This window comes from Prenolepis imparis, unplaced genomic scaffold (assembly GCF_030444845.1).
Source record: "Prenolepis imparis isolate NDT839.2.m4 unplaced genomic scaffold, iyPreImpa1.0 SCAF_178, whole genome shotgun sequence".
NCBI classification, from domain to species: domain Eukaryota; kingdom Metazoa; phylum Arthropoda; class Insecta; order Hymenoptera; family Formicidae; genus Prenolepis; species Prenolepis imparis.
The window spans coordinates 62501-70095 of NW_028141336.1; positions in this window are offsets into that span (position 1 = coordinate 62501).

Below are 7595 nucleotides of genomic sequence, written 5' to 3' on the forward strand. Positions count from 1 at the left end.
CTCTGCCGCCGATCCGATGCCAGGTCGCCCCGGGCATCATTTTCGAGGTCCCATATTTCGCCGTACATGTGTCTCGACGGTACAAAATACATTCCGCCGAGCACGGGTACTGGATTTTGCGTTTCTCGAAACGAGGAGAATTGCGATACACCCGCCGCATCCGCTGAAATATATCCGGTGTCTAATGCCTCAAAATTCAGGCATCCTTAAATGGGGGGTGATGTAACGATGCATCCCCCCATCGTTCCCGACTCTCCGTCGAAAGGCTGCGCCCGGCGAACACCAGCCGGGCAATGCAGCAGGCGCATTGCGCCTCCTAATCTGGCGCAATTACAATGCCGTCGAACGGCATACGAATATGCGTATGGCATATACCCATCGTATACGGCGATATACGGCACGTATACCGCCGCGCCGAGCGCGCCCGATGGCTGCCGAATCCGGCCGAAGCCTACCGCCGCGGCAAGTACCGTTATCAAACGGCCGCAGATCTAGCTCCGAGCGGGTATAAAAGGAGCCCTAGATCCTAGGATTGGCATTCCATCTCCCGATCCGATTCCCGTCAGGTCACTAGACAACGACTCGGACTATTGAGATAGAGTGTACTCCGTCTCGGCTGAGAGGTCTCGCAGCTGTCCGTAAGGAGTCTTCCGATTCGACCGGGAAACCCGAAACAGTCGGTCAAAGGGGTAGAGTGTGCTCTGGCTTCTCTCGAGTTATCCGCGAGAACCAGATTTGGAAAAGAAATTTTTTGGATTTTGGTTGTAATAAATGAATTCTGGTTTCTAATGCTTGAAAAAATGCATTAAATGCATTAAAGAAATTTAAAGTATATTTAAAAAAAAGAAAATAAGCTTTTAGTTCTACGTTGTTCATCATAGACAGTAGATATTCTCCAGAATTTTTTTTTTCCCTTACAACCATTTAAGAAAATATTTAATTGTATCCCAAAATTCAAGAAGTCGTTCGACACATAAATAATGAGACAGCCAGCGTGTATCACATAATTTTAATATTTTGCGATTTGTTTCTTGGAAACATTCACAAAATTCTCTGAAAATTGCTGTACGTTTTGGGCTGCTGTTCAAATAATTAGAAATTTTTTTTATAAATTCATTGCAATACGCAGGTATTTTATTACATGCAGTATGCGCTGCTAATGCAGCGGAGTGGCAAGGGCACGTTAAAGTTAGTAAACGTGGACATAGTTCTTCCAACTTTTTTTTGAACAATAAATATTTCCCTGTCATAACAGATGCGTTATCGCACGACAAGGCAACAATATTTGGAAATGGTATCTGCAGTTTCCACATTTCACATTTAAATGCCTGAAACAACTTTTCTGCGCTTGAATCTTTGGCATCAATATCGATTAATTTGACTAATTGCGAGCGAACATCTAATGTCTCCGAATCAACGTATCGGACAAAAAAAGTCATCCATTTATTATTAGATATGTCTGATGTTTCGTCAATAAAAACTGAACTTATTGACGACACGATCCGTCTCAATCGGACACAAAACGTTTGTAATAATGCTTTTACATTTCGTTCGACTCATGCTCATGCTTTTCAATACGTCAGGATCTTCTCCTATTTGTTGAAAAAATGTAAGAATCTCTATTGCATTTTGATGAGAAATGTTTTTATCAGCAATTAATGCTGCATATCTGATTTCCGCGGATTTTTTACGTTCATTAAATGGCAAAAGAGATTTATTTTGCATATTTAAATCTTCTAAATTTGATTGATTTTTTTCTAAATATTTTTTATATATATTTATATGTGTTTTGGATTCTGCATGACGATGGATTTGCGATAAACTACTAGCGATAGATTTATCGCAAATCAAACAAAAAAATAAACTTTCGTCATGTGGCACTTCACGCAACCAAAGTTTAAATTCTTCAATATCTAACCATTCTTTTTTAAATATTGATTTACGCGATTTTTTTATTGATATCTCAACATTATCATTACTATTATTATCAAATGATAATTCTTTTTAATATTATTTTGATGATACGCGGAATCAGCATGTCTTAATATGTATGTTGAATTGCACGAAAAAGTTTTATTGCATATACTGCAATAAAATAAAGACTACTATCAGATGATACTTTACATACCCAAGATTTGTATCGGTCGTCTGTAAGCCAAGCTTCTGCAAAACTTCGCTTACGAGCTTTTCGGGGCTTCGTCAATTCAACACACATTTTTCGTTACTTTATACTATTTGTTAAAGCGAAATATATATACTGATCAAGAGCTAATTGCTCGAAAACGAGAGATGTTTATAGTAAAACGGTCTACAGCTGACTCGACGAATTTCGAAGACATAAATGTCAAAAACCTGCCGCTAGATTGTTATTGTGTCAAACAGCTGATTGGAGAGCTGCTTGACAAGACGAGACGCGCGGTAAAACGATCAACACGCGCAAAAAAGGTAAACACGGCTCGTCGGGAAGCCGAATATAATGATTGAAATACATTTCCCAATATACAATATTTTAAATTTTTTGACGGAAGAAACCACCACCTTCTCGCGGTTTCCGTTGAGCAACAATATGTACGTCATACATTAGTAGAAAATAAATAGGGAATAAAAAGAATAAAATCTTAAACAATATTTATAAATTAAAATATTATTTTATTACAATTATTTCTTTAAAGATAAAAAAATCTTTTTTAATAGAAAGGCGTATATATTGGCCAAGAGTGGATTTTTATATATAAAATATACTTATAATTATTAATTATAATTATTATTAATTAATAATTATTTTTAATTAAAATTTTAAATATAAGTTACTTTATGTTTAAAATATATTAATTTTATTAATATTATTTTATAATATTAAATATATTTTTTATATTTTATATTTTCTTTTTGCATATTGGGTCGCATCGCCTACTCGCTATCGCCAGTATTCCGGATTCGCTCGAAATTCGTAGCTCTATTCTATCAAAAGAAAATAAAGGACAAAAGATATATATCTGTCCTCTTCTATGTTCGAAGGACAAGGGTTCTCATCTTTTCGGTGCGCTCTGCGCTGCCGACCTACCCCCTCCACTGCAAGATGGCTGTCGCGAAGTGGCTGTCGCGCGTGAAATCTTGCATCACTGGGCTCCGGCTACACGCACCCGGCGGCCTCTTGATCTTTTTCTAATATCTTTTTTTCTTTTTCAGGTATGTGTCTACGAGTTACCCGGATCTATACAAGAGAAGAGTTGGTGGACACGGCGGCACGACGGTGGAAGACGAGCGGCGAAAGAAGAAAAGAATAGACCGTGAGGATAAAAACTGTCTATTCTTTTTTTCTTCCCTCCATCTTTTACAATGTAACATCGCGACCAACAACACGCGGGGTACGAGGTCATCTTTTCTTTTTCAGTTACTTATTCTTTTTCAGGTAGCAGATCGCAGAGTTTGCAAGAGTTGCAGAGAAGATCGCGGACACGCGGCGAGCAAGCGAATGGAAGGGATGGACGAAGGAGGAGGATGGGCAGTGAATATAAAATCTCTTCATCCTCCTCCTCCTTCTTTCATCCTCCACCCGGAATCATCGCGTTCGAGGAGCTGTACACGACGGGGCAAGACGAGTGGAGGGGTAGAATGTGTTACGTCCTGTGGACTCCACGATTCTTTTCTTTCAAAGAACGCAAGGCGATGATTGAAAAATCACAGGCGTGGGAATAAGACTATGATCTGGCAGGCGAAGCAGCTGACCGGAGACGGTTAATCGTAAAAATAAAAATAAAAAAAGGAGATACATACCAGATGTAACTCGCGGTGTCTGAAATTCTCGCTTTGACTAGTTGACAACTCGCGCTTGAAAAGCAATAAAAATCTTTCTTTTAAAGGAAAATTTTACTTAAAAAGCAATAAAAACTTTTTAGAAGGAAATCTCCACTTGAAAATCAATAAAAATTTAGAAGAAAACTTCCACTTGAAAACGAATAAAATTTTACCAGACTAACAACGATAACCGAATCCAAACAAATGCCGCCTGACAGATCACCAAGATAATCTCGAGAGGATAATAAAAATATAAACCTCAACAAATTCTCCATTGGTCAAAACCTAGGGCCCTAAACAAAAGCCCTGACCAATCCCGATAAATTTTTAAAGTCAAGAGACGCCTCCGGGACTGAAAGGGCGTCATTGAAAAATTTCCTATTCGTCAGGAAATGTTAACAAACTAACGGGAAGGAGGAGCAAGAAGGTTTATATACCCGCGATATCCCTCGAGAGAGTAGATTTTAATCCGAACTTTCGAGCGCAGTTTTGCCGTGTACAAGCTATCCGAGCTCGTATCTAGACTCTTCGGAGTTTTATATACTGTCAATTTCGAAATCCGCTTTCAATTCAAATTCCGACGTTCGTTAGAGTGCAAGTGAAAAAACATAGTGGAAGTCCGGAAGACCACACAACCAGACTAGAACCCTGCAGCAATTATTAACAACGCACTCTACTAACAGTAAGTCAAGACACACATATATGTATATAAAAAGGGAAAAACATAAAATACAATTTTCACCCCGTATCAAAATAAATCTTGGATTTAAGATAAAGCCACCTTCTTTATCTCCTTTTGCGCAAGTACTATCATATCCAACCCTAAACCTTCTTCTCCCTCTCTCTTTCACCCCAAAAATCACTCAGGATTTCCCGTGATAACGGCGAGATCCGTGATTTCATCCATCTCCAAAAATCACTCAGGATTTCCCGTGATAACGGCGAGATCCGTGATTTCATCCATCTCCAAAAATCATTCAGTATTTCCCGTGATAACGGCGAGATCCGTGATTTCACCCATCTCCAAAAATCACTCAGGATTTCCCGTGATAACGGCGAGATCCGTGATTTCACCTATCCCGAAAAATCACTCAGGATCTCCCGTGATAACGGAAAGATTCGTGATTACCGTTTCCCATACCTTTCCCCTACTCAACATTATCCAGTCTCTCTCTCTCTCTCTCTCCCTCTCTCTCTAGAATACTACAAGCGCAAGGAATAAGAAATAGAATTAATAACGACAGAATGAAAGGAGAATAGTATTCCAAGAATTATTTCGAAATTGCACTCCATCGCCTCGATGTATTTTTCTTATCGTTCGTCATTCTTAGTGGACGACTTAAGAAAGCGGACTTCGAGAGCTGGAGCAAAGCATGCGCGAAATCGTCGGAATCGACGCCTGAGGCAAGAAGTGGCTCGGGCTACGGCCCTATCTAGCATTCTCTCTCACACGCACACACATGGACACTATTTTTATATTTCTATTATCGTTTAAATTATTGTAACCACCAATCGGGACCCTAAAATTTAAACAATAACACTTTCCCTCGTTGTCTCGATTGACGACCTCCGTATCTATGTATCACCCGCGATTTATACACAATCACTCACTCATACGAGCATCAAATCATTTTTTTCTTTCCTCGACTAAGAGAAGTACACAAAATTAGAACAAATAATAATAAGAATAATAATGTATAATAATGTACAATAAGTATAATATGATTCTTATGAATTTAATTCTTCTTTTCTCGTTCTTTAAGAGTAAAATAAATTAATTGTTTAATATGAAGCCTAATACTCTTTAATTTATAACCCGTTCCCACTCATTCCCGCAAACCAAGATCGCACTAGGTCTCATCCTGCGCAAAAGAGATTAAATTCTCTTGCCAAAAAGGGACCACCGAGCGAACGGTCCTTTAAATAGAGTAAAAGCGACCCTTGCGATCGTTGGGCCTATTTGGGCCCAGACGTTCGTTCGAATCGAACAGACGGATAGTCTGCCGTCGTTCGAAAATAAATTTAGTTACGTCCTTCCTTTCGACTCTTCCTTCCTTGAGTCTGGACGTAACAAATGAATGGACAGTGATTATTAAAAACTGTCGATTCATTCTCCTTCCACTCGTCTTTTATCATGAAACATCGCGCAACCAACCGCACGGAACGAGATGAGCGATCATCGTTGCACCGTGGACTCATATCTATTTCTTTTCTTTCCAAGTCACACAAGGGCGAATAATGTACAAAATAAATACAGTTTACCGCAATCGACTCGCCATCGAGAGATACGCCTTCTAAACCCACAAATATTCCAACGCTCGTATCTCGGAAACCAAGGCACCTAGCGACCTCGGCAAAGTCGCGTTCGACGTCTCGACGTGTCCAAACTTTTCCCATACCACGTCCGACATCGCAGTAAAAAATTTCAGACACTCTTCCCCGAACCACGTACCCCCCTTTCCTAACGTTTTTTTTTTAACGCCGCAGGCGCCGGGGTGTCGCACTTGGGTGGAGGATGTTGGGTGGGTGGCGAGTGTTTTTGGATAAAAAAAATAAATTTTTTTTCATCCATTTTTGAGGGGTTCGGGTGGCTCGACCCCCCGACGGTTCGGGGAGCGAAGCCCTCGGTTCCCAAGGCACGGAAAAGGTGGGAGGTTGGGGGAGGGGGTGGGGGGATGCCGAAGCGACGCTCCGTGGGAGGGAGAATGGCGGTATATAAGGGCGAGCGAGAGTCGCGTCGCGCGACAGTCGGCGTTCCTTCTACCTCTTCTCGTTCTCGTTCTTGTTTTTCTTCTTCTTCTTCTTGTTTTTCTTCTCGTTTGAGCGTAATAACGTGTGGTTTCTCTTGTTTTCTCTGTTGCAGCTCGACCTATTATCGACAGCGAGACAATGGCTCCCCCACGTCAAACCCCTAAGCGCAGATGGGAGGAGATAACTCCCGAGTGCCGACCACCGTCGCCAGATCCGGTGGATCTGAACGAGGCGACGTTGAGTTCCGAGTTCCCGCCCTCGTTTACAGGCAAGTGTATCTCGTTTATGGACTGGTTGGAGAGTATACGCGTCGACGCGTTATTAATTTCGTTTCTTTCTTCGCTCCGTAGCCTCTGAATTGGAAACGCCGAGGGAGGCGGCTCGAAGAAGACAGCGGCAATTCATGTATCGCTGGCTCAACACGATGCCGCGCCGACCGCCGCTCCGCGAATCGTCTCCCATAGCGGTCGCCGAGTCCTCGGACGAGGAGAAAACCGGCGAGGAGGACGACGACGATGGGTGGGAGAGATACGTCTCGCTCGCGGATAGGGAGAGAGCCGAGCGGGATGAGTGGGAGCGGGAGCGGGAGCAAAAGGAGGAGCGAGGTGAGTACACGCGAGAGAGACATGGAGAAAAAGCATCGAATGGAAACTTTAATTTGTTTTCTTTTTCAGATTTGCTGGCGGAAGCAGCGGCGGCGCCACTCCCCCCCTCCACGCCGTCCACGTCCTCGTCGACGTCGGACCCCTCTGTCTAGCCGGCGTGCGACTGTTCAAGATTCCGCGAATTGGTGGCTCTAATATGTAGCGAGAACTCGCGGGAAATGGCCGAGGAAGATGCCGAGTGGGAGGCCCTCGGTATCGACGATTTTATACGCGACAACGATTTGTTATAGAAACTCGATATTTTTCTCTTTCTTCGTGTTTCCTTTTCGTTAACCATCGATTGTGTACGCTGATCCTTAACCAATTTCTTTTTCAAGTTTCAGACAAATTCGCCGAGACCCCGTTTCCATAAGGTTTGTGCGGGGTCCTTTTCTTTTTTAT